Source organism: Melozone crissalis, unplaced genomic scaffold, assembly GCF_028551555.1.
Source record: "Melozone crissalis strain CALT ecotype California unplaced genomic scaffold, PUWL_Pcris_2 ptg000006l_1, whole genome shotgun sequence".
In the NCBI taxonomy this organism is placed as follows: Eukaryota; Metazoa; Chordata; class Aves; order Passeriformes; family Passerellidae; genus Melozone; species Melozone crissalis.
In genome coordinates, this window is record NW_026535784.1 from 33,818,601 (window position 1) to 33,837,885 (window position 19,285).

The window sequence follows — 19,285 nt, forward strand, 5'->3', positions numbered from 1 at the left end:
TTTAACACTTCAATATAGCTATTTGCTGAAAGATCATATAAAAGCTGCAGTACATCTTATCTAAAGATGATTTTGTGTGAGTAAAAAAGAGCTAGAATTGCCTGTTTCTGATAGTGTTATTTATGCAGGTAAACTTATTATGTTTTTTTTTGAATTCAAGAATTTTGTACAAATTTTTCTGTAAGTGATGGCAGGGCTATTATATATAAGCAGAGCTATTATATATAAGCAGCCAGTGAGCTGCTGGTATGCTAGTACATTGTTTCCTTGCAATTGTGTTACAAAAGAATTGTATTGCTGTCTTTCATTCTCTCATTGGCACTTGCATCGCCGTGGTTGAACCATTAACCATAGCTGATCAGATTGTCTTGATAGTTCAAAGCAGTAGTCTTGTGTAAATGGGTGTGCTTAGAAGATGATGAGCTCCTTATTAAATGAAACTAATAACACAGTACGTGTGTATGTCGGGTTATAATTCTGATCCCTTTTTGTTCCCAGATCCTCATGGAAGTGCCTCTAGGGATGTTTTGGGAATGTATGTGTCCTGGGTGTGGGAGAGGACACCGTGCCCTCAGACCCATGTGTGGAGGGAATAGGTGAAAGGATTTCATGTGTTGCAGGTGAGAGCAGGAACAAGGGGTAGTCCACAGCTAGGGAACAGACCCACATGGTGAGACACCAGGAAATTATTCCTTTTAGTTTCCTTCATGGTCACCAAGATCTGACTGGTACTCTTCATAAAGTATGTACCAAGGGGAATGTGTTGGGTGACTGAAAATAAAGTTGGATTCCTTGGCTTATCTGAGTTGAGATTAGTAGGGTTTTGAGCAATAAACAAGAGAAGGGAGGGGTGGTGCTTCTCTTTTCTGTAGTTACTTGCTTCAAGACCTGTGAATCACATTAATGTAAATCAATTACTAATGCACAGCCAACACATACTCCTTTTCTCTGCCAATGTCATTTTCACCTGCTCAGGTGAGCAGTTCTCTTTTGTTATTGTTGCCCTCCTGAGACTAAAACCCTATAATGCTGCTTTGCACAGCAGCTTCATACTTCACTGAGCAGCTGTCACACTGTCCTTCAGGTGAGGCATGGCTCTGAAATTACGACTCTTTGGGTGGTACATTTGCCAAAATTGGCGTTCTTTAAATAGGACACCACAGCCTGTTAGCTGTGGAGGATGAGTCGGAGTAAATAGATTTTCTAACAAGAAGGGTTGTGTGTGTATATATAAAATTACTTTGTTTATAACTTGGAGACTCTGGGAGCTAAAAACACATTGTAAATTGAAATCAATAGTTTTGTTTAAGATGTGCTCTGGTGTTCTGAGATCATAGGTGTATTAACACCTGTGCAAAAGTTTTATGTTTTATAATTCTGTCATAGTAAACTTGAAAAAGCAAAGACAGAAAACTAAACTTAATTCTAATGAAAAATGATCCTGACCACACCTCTGCCACCGACTTTTACAATATGCATCTGGATATGTCCTGTATTTTTTAACAGCTTCCTTACCATGGAGCAGTGGTGATCTCTGTATTTCTGGATATAGCAGCATGAGGCTTGGTTGTTCTGCCACTTGTTGTAGCACTTAGGCTGAGAAGAGCCATATATGTACAGGGAAGGCAATTGCACAAGAATTTGAAGTCTCCATGTGGTGAAGAAATTAATAATTAGTGAAATAGTGAAGCAGAACGCAAGCATGGAGCTACCTAATGTTAAAATTCAGCCCTTGTTTGGAACTAGGGGGTTTTGTTATATACATATTGATGTCATGGGTTCACTGTGGGGGAAGAAAGGGGCCATGCATCATTTTAGAAAGAACTAAGTACATCACGCCCTGTAAGGTCTTTATTCTGGCTAAAACAGATGGGATTAAAGAGATTACTGGTTAACCCAGAAATCTCTGATTTAAATCTCAAGTTCATATGATCTCAAATGAAGAATTATTGGCACAGTATCAAAAGGCAGGTTGACTTTTTTAAGCTTTACTAGACATGAAAGCACATTTACAGGAAGGTTCCATTTTAATACCACAAATCCTCTACTTTTCTATCGATATTTTTATCAAAGACGTGAGTGATTATCATGACAAAGCAGAGTCAGGTTTGGGAGTTCTTAATCTGGTTGTGCCTCAGAGGAAGGAGAAGAGTTTGTCTGTGGCTTTAAAACATTCTATTGAACTAAAAAGGAATTTCCTTTACATTATCATCAAGTTTAAGATTAAAGTTAAACTTTACTAGCTTGATATATAACATTTCTTGTCTTTGAATATTTCTGCAATAAATTTTTGATTTACCAGTGTCTTGGTAGAGCTGGAACTTGTCTTTTTTCCCTTTATTTATATTTCAAATCTCCCTGTGCACATTGGAAGTTGTTTAAACTTACATTCAAACTGATTTTGGAATATTGGAAATTAAAAATGGAATAATCATGTAACATATAGCTAAAAATGTGTAAAATGAGCTGTGTAAATGGTGATAGATTTAATTTTATTATTTGTAAATCTGTTGCATGACTATAGATATATAGAATATATATGTGTTATAAAGATGCGCACATATACTCAATTCTTGCAGCATCTCTAAACTCCTAGCACAGATTGTTTCTTTGTTTATGCATTGATAAACTCTTCTCTTACTGCCAGTCAGTATACCTTAGTTTAAATCAGTGATGTAAAACCAGGATGGCAGTCTGAACCAGATCTCAATTTATCTCAGGCTAGTCCCTTGTAAGCTCGATTAATTCAGACTGAGAAACAGTAACTAAAGTAGTGGAGTAGTGAATCAACAGTATTTTAAATCCTCCCCACTGGCTTTGTAAGAGAATCCAGGCTGTTTATAATGCTATTATTTCTTGTCAGAATTCTAAGTGCTGTTCTGTACAGCTGGAAATAAAGATGATGTATTTCAGGGCTTGGGTAATTTTTTTTTTTTTAATTGACAGCATATTAAAACATTGTTGGTGCCTAGTGGGTGATTTTTTTTCTTTTATTCCTGCATTATTTATACAGAATAATTTATGCAGCTAAGAACTTGGCTTCTGATCTAATAATTTCTTTACTATTTTTAATCAAAACCAGTTTTGCTGGCATTCCTAATACTTATGAAGAATAATAATTTTTTTAGAGAAGTAGAAACAACAGGAGTTTCCTTTCTTCATATCTATTTTTGTAATACAACACCTGGGACTTTCTTCTATTGTTTTGCATTTTAAGGGGAGGGGAAATGCTGAAACAGTTTTCCTGAGTGTTTTGCTCCAGAGTGACTGCGAGCAGTGAAGCTGTTGGGAGGGAGAAGCTGACATAGGTGACATTCTCGGGGTGTGTGTGACTACTATAAAGGCACATGTGTGTCTGCCTCTGCTCATCCTGCTGAGCTGGCTTCTGGGCAAGTCTCGGCAAAAGAGGAGCGCAGCAAAGGGTTAACTTTTTACTATCAACCTCAGAAAGGCACATTTGCAATCCCTCCCAGTCTTGTCTTCCTTTTTACACCTCGCTTGCTCACCGCTACTCCTCACTTCAAGGCAGATCCCTTGACCTAAGCAGATTATTGTAGACGCATGAAGGACACAGCAAGCTCTCCTGTGCTTTTAAAGGAGAAGATTTCGCCTCCAAAATAGGACACTAAGCTTTTCAGCCTTCTGCTGCTGCACCTAGCGGGCACGAGGCAGTGTCTGGGGTGCTCGGTGGGATCGGAGGGGAGACAAAAGCAGAAGTGTCAGCTGCTGCAAATGTGGGAGCCGGTGCCGGTAGCGGGAAGCGGTCGCTGATCAGGGCCTGTGAGACCTGGGTTTCCTTGGTTTCCATGACAGTTATTAGGTAACACAGAAATTGAATTGTCTCCCACAGTGCTCTTGGGGGCTAGTGCTATGGCAGGGTGCTCCAGGGACACAGACTTGCAGCAACTCATCACTCTGAGCGTGTGAAACTCCCTGGATTGTTGTGCCTTACTTCTTTGTTTGCTGTGTCTCGCTTGTGTTTGCAATTTGCTCTGCTTTGTTGATTATTTTTTTTTCTTTTGATGGAAGACCCTGCCTTCACCGTTTCTCAAATAATATTTTCCCCTTTTTATTTAGAGCTGAGCTTGGCAAAGAGAGGATATGAACAATTATACAGGTGGGCTACTCGGGGGGAGTGAAGATATAAGGCATCCAAACAGGTACTGGCAACCTGCAGCTCTGTAAGAATGCCACTCCAGCAGATTTCTGTAGTGCCAGCGCGGGAGACTGCCAGCAATGGGAGAAGTTCAATGGGCACAAACAAAGAGAAGAGCAAGGAGGTAGAGGTAAGAGGAAGGTTTCAGTTTGCTGGGACAGGGTGATGTGCCTGTGGTAGGCAGCGGGTTTGGATGTGGGATGCAGGATGTGGCATGGCTGGAGTGCTGCAGAGCGCTCAGGGGTGCAGCTGTAGCACACTGCAGGGATGCTGTGAGAGCAGCACCTCAGCCTGACAGGGAGCCTGCTTCAAAAGTCAAATAAATTACTGAAGGAAATAACAAACTGCATCAGGGGGTTTTAAGGTTTTCATTTAAATGAGTACAGCCTGCTCATACTGGCAGTCATTGTTCCCTGTAAGCTGTCAAGTAGCAGTTTCTTTACAATAGGTTGGGTGGAAAAGCAGTTTCAGGAAAATTCCTGTCTTTGTTTAAAACCAACAAAAATACTGTACCAAAGCCTGTCTTTCTAATGTAAGTGTCCTATAGGCATAAGCTTAGTCTTTTCACCAAAGGCATCAGTGTTTTTTTGTTTTTTATCTCTTGACTTTCTTTGATTCATAAATATACAAAAGTATTGTTTCATCAGTAAAAACTGTATCCTACTCTCTCCCAGTTAAGAAGAAATTGTAGGTTCATGTTACATCATTGGTTAGTACAAAAAGAAATACAGAAACTCTGTGCAATTTTAACGATGTTTTTATCCGGAAGGAATCTCTTTTGCAATGTATAGATTAAATTTGTATTGTGCAAGACCAAAAAAAACCAAAGCATTCCTTACAAACCCAAAACATAAATAGTCTGTTGATAGACATAGCAGTAAATGTATGTAACATAGACATCTGCTTTTTACAGACATGTTTCTTGTCTCTGTGCTTTTCTTTTCCTCTTGCTGTATGGAAACCAAGGAACTATTGGGAAAACAAACATGATGTCTTTTAAGTATTGTCTGAGAGACTGTCACAAACTGTATCCCTGAAAGAAGTCTTTCTCCTGGTGGATTGTGTGACATAGTTTTCTAGAAATTGTTAAGTTCAACAGATGGTTGATATTTGTAAGAGGTCTGTGTGACTGTGGAAAAGTATTGTTTGGAGGTTTTATTAAATTTTTAAATTTAAGATAATATTTTTGCTCAATATTTAGCTATGACAAGTTCACTCAAAATGATTATTCTGTTTTTTGTTTGAGCACTTTGGTCTAACTAGCATCCTTCCCTGGAAGTAGTCTCCAGTTGTTAACTGGTAGCACAGTCATAAGAGTCATAATATTTTGGGATTTCTGTCCTGCAATGGAAAATTTCTGTTTAGTTTTATTCTTCTCTTAATTGGTTAAAGGTGAAGGTTCAGGTGAAAACCATTCTTTTTATTAAGGCTCAAGATGTGAAAAGCAAAAATATATCATGTTACCCTGGCTTAAATTGTTCTTGACATTCTTGTTTTAATTAGATCATTAGAGTTAACTGAAGAATACAGGCAATATTCACACAGGAGTCAGATAAATATGAGACTTAACTTAGAGGGGAGGGGGAATTGTGGAGATTCTGAGTTGTGAGAATCATCTCATGCACTTTTCTGTTTTGATTTTTTTTTTCCCTGTAAGGGCTGGGCTGGGTCATTTCAGAAAGACTCCAGTGTCTCAGGAAGCAGTTTCTTCTTGAGTGTTGTGGAAGTTATGTATCAGAAAAGAGCAAAATGACGTGTATAACTAAGTTCAGTAAAGTTCTCTTCTAAACTTAATATAAAAAGTACCAAACACCAACCCTACAAAACTCCAAACCAAACCTAAAATACATGGTACTCACTGAAATGTGTTTGCTAAACTGCTCTCTGCTGGTCAGAGCCTAATCATTCTGCTCAAACTTCTGCTTATCCTATAAGGCTTGTGGCTGGAATTCATACAGTGTAAAAACTCCCTAGTGCTATTGATGGAGATAGTAGCCCAAGCACTGAAGACTGCTTTCCCCATAATATGTACTTATGTAAATTATGATGGGGTTCAGGTTTGTTTTGTGGATGTAATTTGGGAGCAGTGAACCAGCTTTTTTTGTTGTCTAGACAAAGATTGCTCAGGCTTATGTAGATGGTGGTCTACCCCTGCATGGTATGGTTCTCACAAAGGGAAGCTCCCCTAGCTGGTCCTCAGTGTTTGTGTTGGTGAGGGTCTTCTGGGTTCATGGTGTTCTGATATTGTTTCTGCAAGTACCTGCTTCCTCTGCCTTTCCATCAGCAGGCTTTTTGAGGTGGAAGCTAAGTAAAGTAGTTAAATGGGCTTCTAGCTGAGAGCATCAAGCTGGTTCAGGAAGACATAGAAAAAAGCAATGTCCAAAAGGTCTTCCAGTTCCTAGGGTTAACTACTGTTAGGATTGTACACCAGATCCTGTTATTGCTGAAGAATTTTATGTTAGGTTCATACAACAGCATTAAAATTTATGATGAATTCATCTTCTGTCTAATTGCAGAGCTGGATGCAGTGGACTATTTCCAAGTTCATGGTGAATTCGTAAATCTGCCTTAGTCATGCACAACTGAGGTTCTTAATAATGAAACTCATTCTGTTATGCTTTTCTGTGATTGTTGGATGCTCATACACATGCTTTATCTGAAGGTTTTAATATGTGTCTGCACACACTTACAGATGATTGCCTAACACTGATCTATCATTAAGGGTGTTGAGTGCAGTGTCTCTTCAGAGCCCCAAGTGCCCATAGTGGACCTCTGGCCAATATTGGGAGTAGAGGTGTGATAGCAATGCCTACAGGGAGTGTTTGCAGGCAGTTTTTCTCTGCAGTGTCCTTTGTGGGAGTAAAAACTTAGTGCAGGCCATTCCTGCAATCCTTCAGTGATTTGCCTCAATAATAATTAGCAGAAGTTGTAGCTAACAATGGAATTTGCATCAAATTTAGCTATAGATCTTCTTTAAATGTAGCCTGAAGATGAAGTCTGTTTTTTCCATAATGAAGCAGTGAAGATGCTTAGATGTTGGATAACCTGTTGCAGCAGCTGTACACTATATTTCCATACACAAGTATAATCTTCTGCTAGTTTGTTTCTCTGATTTTAGGAAAGCTCACCAGTCATTATTGCCACTGGCTTTGCCCCAAACATTTAAGTGTGCAAACTGTCTTTCTTACTCTTTTAGTAATGCAGTTGGAAAAGTTTGTTGCAGAAATGAAGACTAAAGTGTAAAGTGCATTTACAATATGATGTGGGCATTTTTTTTTGTTTTTTTTTATTAAATAGTTAATTCAGCTTTCTTCAATATTTGAGAAATATCTTAAGTTTATAGTGAAGTGTGGAATTGGGTTTCTGACGCAGAAAAAAATCCCTTGGGTGTCTGTTTTCAGAAGAGGTTACTAATAGAACTGTTGTTCAAAGTGAATTAGTCAGTAACCTAAAGATGAAATCATGTCATCAGGACTCCAAAATTAGTTAGTTTTTTAATACATAGGTTTCAGTGCCTTGGGACCAATGTCATGGTAACATATGATCCCTATTTTATAGTTATGTAATATTTCAACTCACTATTTCAATATTTACGTTGAACATCTGGTTGATTTTCTCTGCTGTAATAAAAAAGGTAAAAGAAATGTATATGTTTCCTAAAGAAGATGGTTGAGGAAATGCCTACTCTGGCTCATAATTTTATTATTTTGTTGTGAATATACACTGTGAAGTTCATAAAGTAGCCTCAGTTTACATTGCCTTTTGTACAGGCATGAATTATTCTAAAGTAAGTTAAATACAGAAAGAAAATTTCATCCAGTGAGAAAACTGGAAAGGCCAAGTGAGTGAAAACGTTCACACTAACAAAGAGTTTGCAAGGGTCATTGGATAAACTGCCATGACTACTGTGGAAAGCCAGACTTCAATGTTGTATACTTAGAGTAGTAGGAGCAACTATGTAAAAGTCAAAAATTGTCAAAAAGTCAAAAACTGTATGGTAGAGAAGACATTTCTTGATGCCAAACTAAATGTGTAGATACTGCACCTCTTCAGCCTGAGCAGTTTTCAATACATGGTACTGAAAATTTACATGTTACCTGCAGGTAAAAATTTCAGAGTGAAAATAACCTTAATGAAGAAAGCAATGGCAGGTGTCAGTCAATCTTGATTCGGTTACTTTCAAGACTTTGATTTAAATAAAAAGACCCCAACCAAATAACCTTTGTAATATGGTTTTTGGACACATTAATATGCTAGTATAACTTGCTTGTTATAGAAATGAGTCTTACTCTGTTGCCCCAAAACCTAACCCAAAATCCTAAAGAAGTTATGAAGTTTCATACTCTGTAGTTAACAAGTAACAAATTAGCCATGCTACTGTTGCTTTATTTTTAGTTTTGATTCTTTGCTCATAACTGGTAAATGGTTTTCTTCTTATGCCTGCTGTGTGTCTCTGATCTTAATATTCTGGCAGAGGAGATGATGACTATTAGTTTCCTTCACAGAATGCAATAAATTGCAGGGAGGAATCCTCACTCCACTGTGTATTGTACTTTGACATGAAATTTAGTTCTGCACCCTGCACAGTTCTGTGCTTTGAAGGAAACTTGGGACCTCTCTGTTCGTCAGCAGAGTTTTCATGTTCTGCCTTCTCAGAAGCAATAAGACCGAACGAGACCTGGTACTTCGGAGGCTTTAAATGCTACCTGGGAAATACTTGGCATTTATGAAGGAGTATAGTAAATTGAATTTGAACTTGGTTTTTCTGTACAGTTTGTACCTTAAAGGGGAAAAAAGAAAGAATATGTTGCTTGAAATTCTGTCTGCTCATTTATTGTGTAGAGCATCATTTTTTGGTAAGGAGATCTTCAAGTCAGAATTGAGACTGAAACCTAAGGGGTCTTGTGATTGGCACTTCTGAGTAACTGCTAATGTTTATTTTAAGTACCAGACTAGAGTAACTGCTAATGTTTGCCTTAAAGCTTGTAAGTGGTTTAGAAGAAATTGACATGTTTTTTAAAGGAGGAAGCAGTAGCTAAATGTTGTTGATGGGAATTAGTTGTTATACATTTATCTGTATTATCTCGCTTATTACCTACTTAATTTTAAATAGATGTAATAATAGATGAAATATTTTGAAAGGCTTAGACTTCCTTACATGCTACAAAGAAAGTGTTTTTACCTTTCTGTTAAATGATTTTCATGGCAGCTGTGAAGTGCATATAGAGATATTTGATACTTGAAACACATCTGTAATTAAGGAGAAAGGGTAAAGACTTGACATATTGATGTTGTTTATTGCCTTACAACCTTAAGTCAAACGATGTATTGGGTTTTTTTCTCTGGTTGTTTTGTTTTTGGGATTGTGTCTGTATTTTGTTTGGGTTTGGTTTGGTTTTTGCTTTTACATAGGGAGGCATAATGTTTAGTGTAGTTAAATTTCTTGGTGGCTTTGGTCACTTTATCAAAGGTTGAGAATAGTGCAACTCCTAATATGTGACAATTTCACTTATATCAGTGATAATAAAATACCTTAAGGCATGTAATGCAAGGAATAAAAGTCTTAGAATTGCAGGATTGGTGAATTAATTCATAAGCCAGATAGATGGTTTTGGTTTTGTGGCTGATTATCTCACATTCTAAAAATTTCTTAGGTATAATTTAACAGATAAATAGAGATGGTCATTCATTACCTAAAATACACCATTTTTTTTTCCTATGGGAAGGGTAGGATGTTTCTTTTCAATGACAGCTGCCTGGGAAGAGTCATGTAATTACAGTCTTGTTAGGAGGTATGATTTTCTACTCCACAAGAGATGTGGGGTGGGAGACTAGGGAGGGGAAGCTCTAGCATATGAATCAGATTACTGATGTGTTCTGACATGTATTGCTTTCCTTTCATAGTTTTTCTTAATGTAAAGCTCGTGTTGAACATGATGTCATACACAATTTATGACAAAATTGCTGATACTGTTTACCATCAATATTATATGGTATTTCTTCTTTTCTTGACATGACCATTGTTTGGATTTCAGTGCTATGTTTGCATGGAAATTCAACTGCATCTGCAGTTGAAGACACTTCCTATGAAATTCTTCTGTATTTTTGTGGTGATAGATGGCTTCTGATCAATGGTTGAAGTGCTCCCAAAATACACCCATAAATCAGTCTGTGGCATGCTTAGTTATCTTTAGGATGCTTTAGAAAATTAAGTTCTTTATCAGTAAGTCTTCTGGTCCCTGTTTGAGAACTGTTACTCTTTTGGTCTGCCATGTGATGCTGATGACAAGCAATTTCATGACAGTGAAAGAAATGGGAAATGTTAACATGCTGGGTTTGTTATAATAATTTTGAAACATTGTTTCTTTTTTTATTTCTGTGAATAAAAAACATTACTGTGCTACCAGTAAGAAAATAAGAGATTCCTTGCTGTGCTTTTATTAGCATGCTTTGGGATAATGCAATTCTTTATAGGCTGCTTTTCCTGATAAGATTATGCAAAGGCTACTGGATGCATGGTAATTTTTTTTTTGGTCAGGCCTGTTATGAAAATCTGTAAAAGCATATTTCTCCAATTTGCTGTGTATTGACTAAGCATCCAATACTAGTATTGATTTAAAAATTGATCTTTTCACTGATAAAGGATTTGAAGCTCAAGATTCTGTATCTGAGTAGCCTTCTGCCTCTTTATGTTTGTGGCCAGTGCTTACAATCTGCTAGCGCATGTCTTTTGTTGCTGCTGAAGTCTGACTACAAGTCTCATGAAGAAAGCTTTTATAATTCCTTGTATCTCTGGAATTCCCAGTTCCAATAAATTGAATTGGGCTTGTGTGTGTAGTTCCCCCCACCCCTAGTCTAAGATGCCTCTGAGTTGAAAATATTAAGCTTCAGATTTCATTTAATTTGGATTTCTCGCTAAAGTTAATCTGAGGTTTTACAGAGGAAGAGTTTCCATATTAAAATGAATTGTAGAACTTTCCTGCTAAATAGTGTTTTTAAAAAATAAATGCAAAACCCCAACAATCCAAAACCATGAACACAAAAGTTTTCCATCTTTAATTGATGATTGTTTTGTCTTCAGCTATAGGCTTCTATACTTTATTTTAATGACTTTATTGTGTCCTCATTTATATCAAAGCAATGTCTGTAATTGAGACAGTTTGCAGAATGTGTTGTGCTGTCTAAACCTGGTGGCTGAAGAGGGTACCAGGAACTGGATACAGTTCAGGAAGCTGAAAACCAGATTATTTTCTCCAGATACCTTTTGCACTATGAACAGTTCTGTAAGCTGTTGCCCTGGTGGAGATGCTTTTCTTATGGAGGATTGGCATGTTACAAATAAAGTTCAAGTACAACTTATCGAAGGCAGAACTTAGTTGTCAGCAGAGTCTGTGTCCCAAGACTCATTTTAGAGAAGTATTTTTGAATCTAGTCAGCATTTTTAAAAATAGCTTCCATGGTCACATATACCCCAGCATTTTTGTTCTGTTTAAAGATTACTGTCAGGCGTTGAAATCTGGTTGTTGGCAGCTATTTTATTAGTTAAGAAACAATACAATAGAAGCTCAAATTGCTTGAATATACTGCCAGCATTGCAAAACTGATGCTAGCCTGATAGGTTTCTCCAGTTTTGTCTGAATCTAGCTATCTGAACAAGAAATTTTAAAATCCTGTGTGTTCAGGCATCTAGAATTCTATAATTATTAAAATTATTACTATTAATAGTGAAATTGTTATTGACAGTAATATTTAGTTCTTCATAACCATGAACAAAATAATGCTGAGTTTGGTATTTTTTTTTTCCTAAAGCTGAGAACACTTGCCCAGCTTGAGGGTCTTTCTCAAAGACACTGGGAACGTTCCTCAATGTTACCATGAAAGGGAAAGATTATTTTCTGTCTAGTGGAGACATTTTCAGCTCATACCACCAGCTCTGGAAGCTTCCTGGCTTCAGAGAATGTCCTAAGCATATTAGAAATACAATTCTAGTTTCTGCAGCGTGCACATGTGTAAACCACTCAAATTGCATGAGGCTTGTTGATTCTTGTCCTTTAAAATGAGGTGGTTATTGCAGATCTGCTGAATTCTGTACTCAGAGATGAAGGCATTGTTCTACCACAGCAGAGATCACCCAGGGTCTGCCACAGCCCCTGGCCTTCCCTCTGCTGCAAAGGCTTTTCTTGTGTCTAGAAACAATTTTCATAAAATACACACTTCTCTTAGCTCCTATTTATATGTATATTTGTAACTTTATTATTTTTGAGGTTTTCTTCTTTATCCTTTTTTTCCTGTTTTGGTTTTGTTTTCAATAAAAAGGCATGATTTTGTATTGGAGAGTGTAATTTGACAGTATAACCTTGCTTTTAATGGGAATACAAACATCAGCTGTTTTACATTTCAGGGTGGAATAATTCGACTTTAATAAGAAGGTGGAGAATGGCTCTCAGCCTATTTTGAAGTATCAGTAGATCTTTCAGCTCTTCTCCTGGACCTTGAATATGTGAGATTCAGGACTTCATTTCCATATCAGTGCTGCCTTTTAAAATTGTGGCAGCAGGAACAGCATGTATAGACAGTGGAAGCATTTCCTTGTTCAGAATATGTTTCTTAGGATTATCCATGTTGTGGAATGAAATTTTTCAGTAGTTAGCATGTCTATACCTTCATTTATCTCAGTTATTAGTGAAGTGTGTCCAGCTATGCAGTCATAAGATTAAGTGAATATAAAAGGTTGAAGTATTTTAGTGTCATTAATAAGAAAACTCTCCTGGAGTGATTGGGAGACAGTGTGACATGTGATTCTAAGGAAACCCTTTTAGTTTACTCACTAGATATATTTGAGATTACAGCTGTATTTTACAGTACCATCATGCTGAAAAAGTTCAAAGTAGTTACAGAGATGTCTTATTGATTTTAAGGAAATGCTTGTTTTATTAGAGAGATTTGTTGTCTTGTGGCAGCCCAAACAGAAAACCCCCACACTGTCATTTCTCTTAAAATAATCATGCTTGCAGATGCTTAAAGGGAGACTTTTCCATCCTGTATTCTACTATTATTTCAGTAGCCTGTTGCAATGGCTTTGTTGTCTTGAGAGGGATAAAGATGCAGCAAACACTTCACTCTCTTAGTACTCCCTGTGCTTCTGGGCAAGAAATCAGGAACCTTAATTTCTGTATAGGACACAAATGTCAAGTATTCAGCACAAGAACAAAATGAAGTGAGGGTAAGAGTCAGACAGCGATGCCATGTTAGTATTTGTAAGTTTTAGCTATTTCTCGCCTTTACTTCAGACACTCTTTCTTTGAGAGGAAAACAAAATCCTCCTGATCACTTGACTTCTCCAGTGATAGGCAAGGCATTGCCACAGGGCAAATGGTTAATTGGTCAAACCTTGTGAAAATGGGCGAAATTTCACCTGTGTTGGTGAAATACATGTTTGCTTTTTGGCAGTGAACCCTGCAGTGCTGGTGGGTAGGCACCAGGATGTCTGAGAATGCTGTACCACATGCTGGGTGCAGCTAGAGAGTGCTGTGGTTTGGCAGTGTACATGGCCCAGAGAGGAGTCATTTGGTAACTGCGAACACTGTGTGCATGGAATGACACTGAATCTGCAGTTTTCTGTGCACTTCCAGACTTCTGCTCTGAATACAAGAGCTCAGACACAGGCGGGAATGTGAATTGGTTTTCCTGAACCGTCTGACAGTGCTGTCTCACTGTTACAGATGGGCAGTGACAGGAATGCCTGTTAAGACCCTCTAATGCTGCTGCAGTCTCCTCCAGTGAGGAAAGGAGGTCACAGCGTGCACAGGGCAGTGCTGCTGCGAGCTCAGCCTATCCACATGCTGTGCCTGAAATCTGTTCCAAGTCTCATTAGTGAGGAATGGCTGACGTAGCCCCTGTCTGCAGGTAGTGAGCAGGTTTGGCCCTCCTGAGCCACTGGAAGCTGGTTTGCTGATCGTCGTCTTCACAGGATCCATGGGCAACCATTTAATGCATGAAAATAGTGTTACTTTTGATGGAAGTTTTTCTGCTGTATTTCTTCCTGCTCCCTTTATTATCTATGAATGCTGTTCTTTGACAATTTGATGGACTATATTTGATGGACACCTTGCAGTGACTTCGGTTCTAATTCCAGATGTAATTTTCTGTGCTTTCATTTTTCTCCTCTGAAGTAAGTGTGGCACTGCTCCTTCTGCTTTCACAGAACATTATGAAATCCCCCAGTGAAGTCCATTTTCTCAGGGATGTGGATGTGTTGTGTTGTTTCCTGTGGGTGGATCCTGCAGGTAAAAAGTTTCCATGGAAACAATAAGCCCTTACACTTTTACCGTTCCCACATAATCATGGAAGTTCTGTGCATAAGGTACAGTTTGGAACAACCTATTTCTTATGTGGAGACTCCACGCTTTTTGCCATTTTGAGCTTTGTTTAAAGCACAAATGTTAGTCACTTGTCTCTTGTGCATGTGTTGAGTTTGGTTGAGAATTTGCACTACCTGTTTCATTGTCCATTTAAAATTTCTGAATAATAACACATAAGAACAAAATAATAAATTATAAAAAATCAGAAGACTAATAGTAGATAAAGTTAAGAGAAGGTTAAAAGGTGATACCAAATGTGCAAGGAGTTAAAAGAAACACCTTTTAAAAAGATGGTAGGCTAAAACATCATCATTCAGAATTGCCTTCTTCAAAACATTTCAAACACAGGGAAAAGCCAAACCATTCAGAATACATTTTGCATATTTTCACAGATTGTGGTATCAAACTTTTTCTCTGCAATCTTAAATGCAAGGCAATGGTTTGTAAGAGAGATTTGGCATTCTTGCTTAATAATACAACTCTAAGAATGTTGTATAATACAACTCTTTTTTTACTTCCAGAGGTTTCATGGTTTCTGCATCTGCCACAAGCTAACCTGGACAGAAGATTTTGAGTTCATTTAAGATCTTAATATAGAACTCTCTACTTTTGAATTGCTGCTGTCCAGCTGTTTTAGGAGAAATTTGACAGAATCAGTTTTCTCTCTGAAGCTAATGTAACCTTTATTGTCAAACAGCTAAACTTAAACAAATAGATTATGGCACGACTGGGAACAGCTACACTGCTGCCACACTTCACAACGCTGCCGTGACCCAAGAGACCGACTTGCTCTGTAAAACGTTGAGGTATCACTTTTGTGTCTGTTCTGAAAAATGGTAAACCTGCAGCATTCTGCTAAACACAATTTATCGTGAATTAGGGAAAAATTTAAACATCTGATGATTGGGTTGTTGATTCATATAATGTTTTTTGCTGAAATGATTACCCCAATTAATATAGATGTCTCTGAGTGGTAACGTAATGTACAGATAGGAGGAGTGCAGGTGAAGTGTGTCTGACTGATGGTAAACTAAGCTCTTCAATGTGATATCTGCTTTGTTATTGTTTGTTTTTTTCCTTTAGAAACCCTACATTAAGACTTGATACTCTCTGTTGTGCAGAAGCATATTCTGTTTGCCATTCACTTTCTGGCAGAATAGTGTTTGGCACTGAGTGGAATCAGAAGGGTAGAATGTTAAAGGTACAAATGCTGTACCTCTGCTACTAGTGGACTATTACTCTGTTCAAAATAGAACAAATAAATAATATACTTGATACTTGATAATACATGCCATCAAGTGATAGTCAAAGTAGACTAAGCCTTGAAATCAAAAATTTTGACTGCAAAATAGGTTTTATGTCTTCTTACATTACTGATAATGAAAATTTTACTGAAAATAATGTAATATTATGTGTCACATAAGTTGAAGTGGCATTCTAAGCCATAATAGCATGTCTGAGATCTCACATCTGCAGTGCAAATAACTGTTCCTAATTTTATGCTACTTCAGTTTATTGACAGAAAAACTAAATTATATTTCTTTGGTCTTTACTCTGCCTGAATTGCTGCTAAAATATTTAATGGTGAACTGCCACTTCAGATGTAATTTGTAGAAGCAGATTCACTTACTCTCCTTCCCATGATGGAGAAGAAACCAACTTTTATCACTATTCATCTGTATGTTTTCTTTCATTATTTGCTTTACATGTTGGTCTATGTGCTGGGGTCTTCTCAGTTGTTAATTGTACTGTCTTTTATGGTCTAAGTTGGCTGCTGAAGCTATGTTCAGTATATTATCTCAATAATTAGCCATTTTTTAAACAAAGTTTTTTTGGGGTTGTGTGGTGTTTGGAGGATTTTGTTTGTATGTTTTGGTTGTTTTTTTTTCTTTTTCACATGATGGGCTTTGGCTGTTTTGCATCATTGCTAGTTTTGCTTTATCTAATGGACTTGTTTATTTCTACTTATTGAGTAATGTATGTAGGAGTCATTTTGGTTTAAAAATTGGTTCTATAAGGAATGGTAAATCTGTTCTATGCCAGTGTATGGATTGTTTTCCTGTCTCTTCCAGCAATTTGTAGGGTGTTGTTTTTCATGGCAGTTCCAAAGAGGGTTTCTATGCCTCATGCACCTACCCATGATATAATTTCTCTAAAATTGTAACAAATTGAAGCCATCAGATATGAGCTGAAAGCACTGTTAAGATAATCATGAAAAGTATTTACTTGTGATTGATAGAGAATCAAGTTTTGAAAAACTTGAGCCTTGGGCAAATACTTGCCTAAATTTACTCCTTTTTTGATGAAAAGGGCTGGTTTTGAAAAAGGTGGAGGAAATATGGCAGTTTCAGGGTAAAGAACACATCTATTTTATGCACAAAGCAACAGGGAACCTTTAGCAGGTGTCCTCATAAAGTTGATTGCATTTGGTGTGATGTTAGGACCACCAAAAACCGAGTTATAAAACATTGGCCTTCACTTCTGCACCCAAAAATACATGTCTGAATAGCAATTATTTGTCATGCATGTAAAATTGTGGATATAAAAACAGCAGAGCGTGTTACTAGGAAAATCAATTCTAAACACTTTGTGCACCGAGTAGATGCTCCATAAAATTTATCTACACAAAAGGAAATAAGTACATGGGCTGTAAAGACCTGTGCAGCACAAATACCAACTGTAATTTTGTGGATTTTTTTTTCTGTGTAAGAACTACAGGTTTAAAGGAAAAAAAGCTGTCAAAAAATCCCCACTTCTCAGAGCTGAGCAGCTGGCAGAAGGTGCCTCTTGACAAAGCTAGCCACGCTGATCCCGTTATTACTATGAATTTGTGCAATTTTCATGACTGTTGGAGAGCAGCAGTCAGCAACTGGAAGATGCCAGGTGTGTGTGCCTGCAAGTCTGCAGTCTGACTTCTGTGTGCAGGAGTCTGGCATGCCTCAGAGGATTTAGTAGTTCTCTGACATAATTACTTTTCCCCAGTGTAAAGGGCATCTGAAGCTATTTCTGTAATTACATTTGAACTTTTTTGGGGTATTGTTTGTTTTAATAGGGAACTTTATTGAAGAAAGACTGAAATTATGCATAAAAGAAGAAGCGATAACTCATTAAATAATTAAAGATAGATTGAAAACTCCCATTTCAAACAGAAAAAAATACTGAAGTTCATGATCAAACATTTATAATATCTGTATTATTTTTACCTAGTGTATGTGGAATTGAGTGGGAAATTGTTTTCAAATATTTCTGAACATCAATAATTAATCTTTGTGCATTCTCCTTAAGTATTGTTTGAGACTGCATAAAGTCAATACCTCTTTTCCTATATGACATTTAGAAATGAAGCCTAGTGATGCATATTGTTTTCTTAGCTTTCAAATTTTGGAGTCGTTGTTAAATGCAGAGCTGTATTACAGCATGAGGTGTTTGCAGAATTTTCAGTTAATACTAAATACCACCTAATCAGTGTCAGATATGTTTTAATTTGCACAACTTTAAATACAAAAGATATTATTTTAATTTAATAAATTAAAACACATTATTTGATGATCCAGTATTTCCCACCTCTCGGTAATATATTTAAAATGGGGTGATGGCAAAATATATTTAACCTGAGTTATTTTTGAAGTACATGTTATTGCATTTTGAGGTCCCCCAGAGTGCAAATTCAATTGTTATTTCTTAGTGGTATTATTGTGGATTTAAAGTAAGAAAGTTCTGCACATAAAACAGAAGCTTCTAGAGGGGAAAAAAGAGTTTTCCCAGGGGAATATAGGTTGGTACCTGCAAGAACAAGAGTGTAGCATATACGTATTTGGTAAAAAAATATAGACTAAATTGCAAACCAGAATGGTGGAGTGGGTTGACAGCAATTTCTGTTTAAGATTTGTTTTCTATGAAGTTGGCAGGTGCTGTAATACCTGACCAAGTCTCCTGCCCCTCTGGCCCAGGTGAGTGGCACCAGAGGTTGGGGGCAGAGGGCAGTTGCTCCAAAGGGCCCATGTGCTCAGTCCTAGCTTGCAGCTGGCTTTTTTGAGTGGCCAGCTGTTCCACATCAGACTCAGCCTTCTGCATGGTTTGTGGCACCCATACAGGGCATCTCATTGACAGGTGCCTTTCTCTATTTTTTATTAGCTCCTGATGTGGGTGCTCACATTAAGATGCCAATTGCTTTAATGTTGTATGGCCCCAGCTAATCTCTTTGAGTTTTTTCTGTGCATCTGAGGGCAATTCTTGGTTGTTTCCTGGGTTTCTGTGACTCTGTCCTCTCACCATAAAGACATTAAAGCAACATAAAATTGTATGTCTGCCTTATTTTCTTTCGTTACATAGCTGGGAAACAAGATAGGCCCTGTCATTTGGAAGATATTTGGGTCAACCTTCCCCATGCCATTTACATGTGTCATCAGGGATAACTATATTTATTTTTTCAAATTTTAATGTAATTAGCAGGCATACCTATTGTTCAGACCCTTTTTATCTGAATGACTCCTTCAAGTAAGCTTCACCCCATGACACACTCATATATGTGTGTATCTACAAGTGTTTTTTCAGGAAGCTTGCTAAGGTAACAATTTGGCAGTATTCAGTTCATGTTGTTCAACACTTTTCATTGTGGAGGTGTTTTTGGGTGCTAAAAGTCTTGCTGAACTTGAACTCTTTGGCCCAAATGGTCTGTGCTGTCTCTTGGTTGAAAAGGTTCAGAAGAGATGGAACAGATATGTCCATGAATAAAACTAGGAAAATTACTTGCTTTGATCATGTTAAA

At 37.4% G+C, this 19,285-nt stretch overlaps 1 protein-coding gene across 2 annotated transcripts in view; it reads left to right on the top strand.

Moving 5' to 3' along the window:
• MARCHF1 (membrane associated ring-CH-type finger 1) overlaps positions 1-19,285 on the top strand; it is a 224,797-nt gene that overhangs the window by 96,356 nt on the left and 109,156 nt on the right. The window contains exon 1 of one of the 2 annotated variants that reach the window (XM_054295489.1): positions 4,205-4,286. The exons of the other annotated variant lie outside the window; for it this stretch is intronic. The gene's annotated coding sequence lies outside the window, so the exon portion shown is untranslated. Of the gene's footprint in view, positions 1-4,204; positions 4,287-19,285 lie in introns of those variants that run through there. 2 annotated transcript variants of the gene reach the window in all.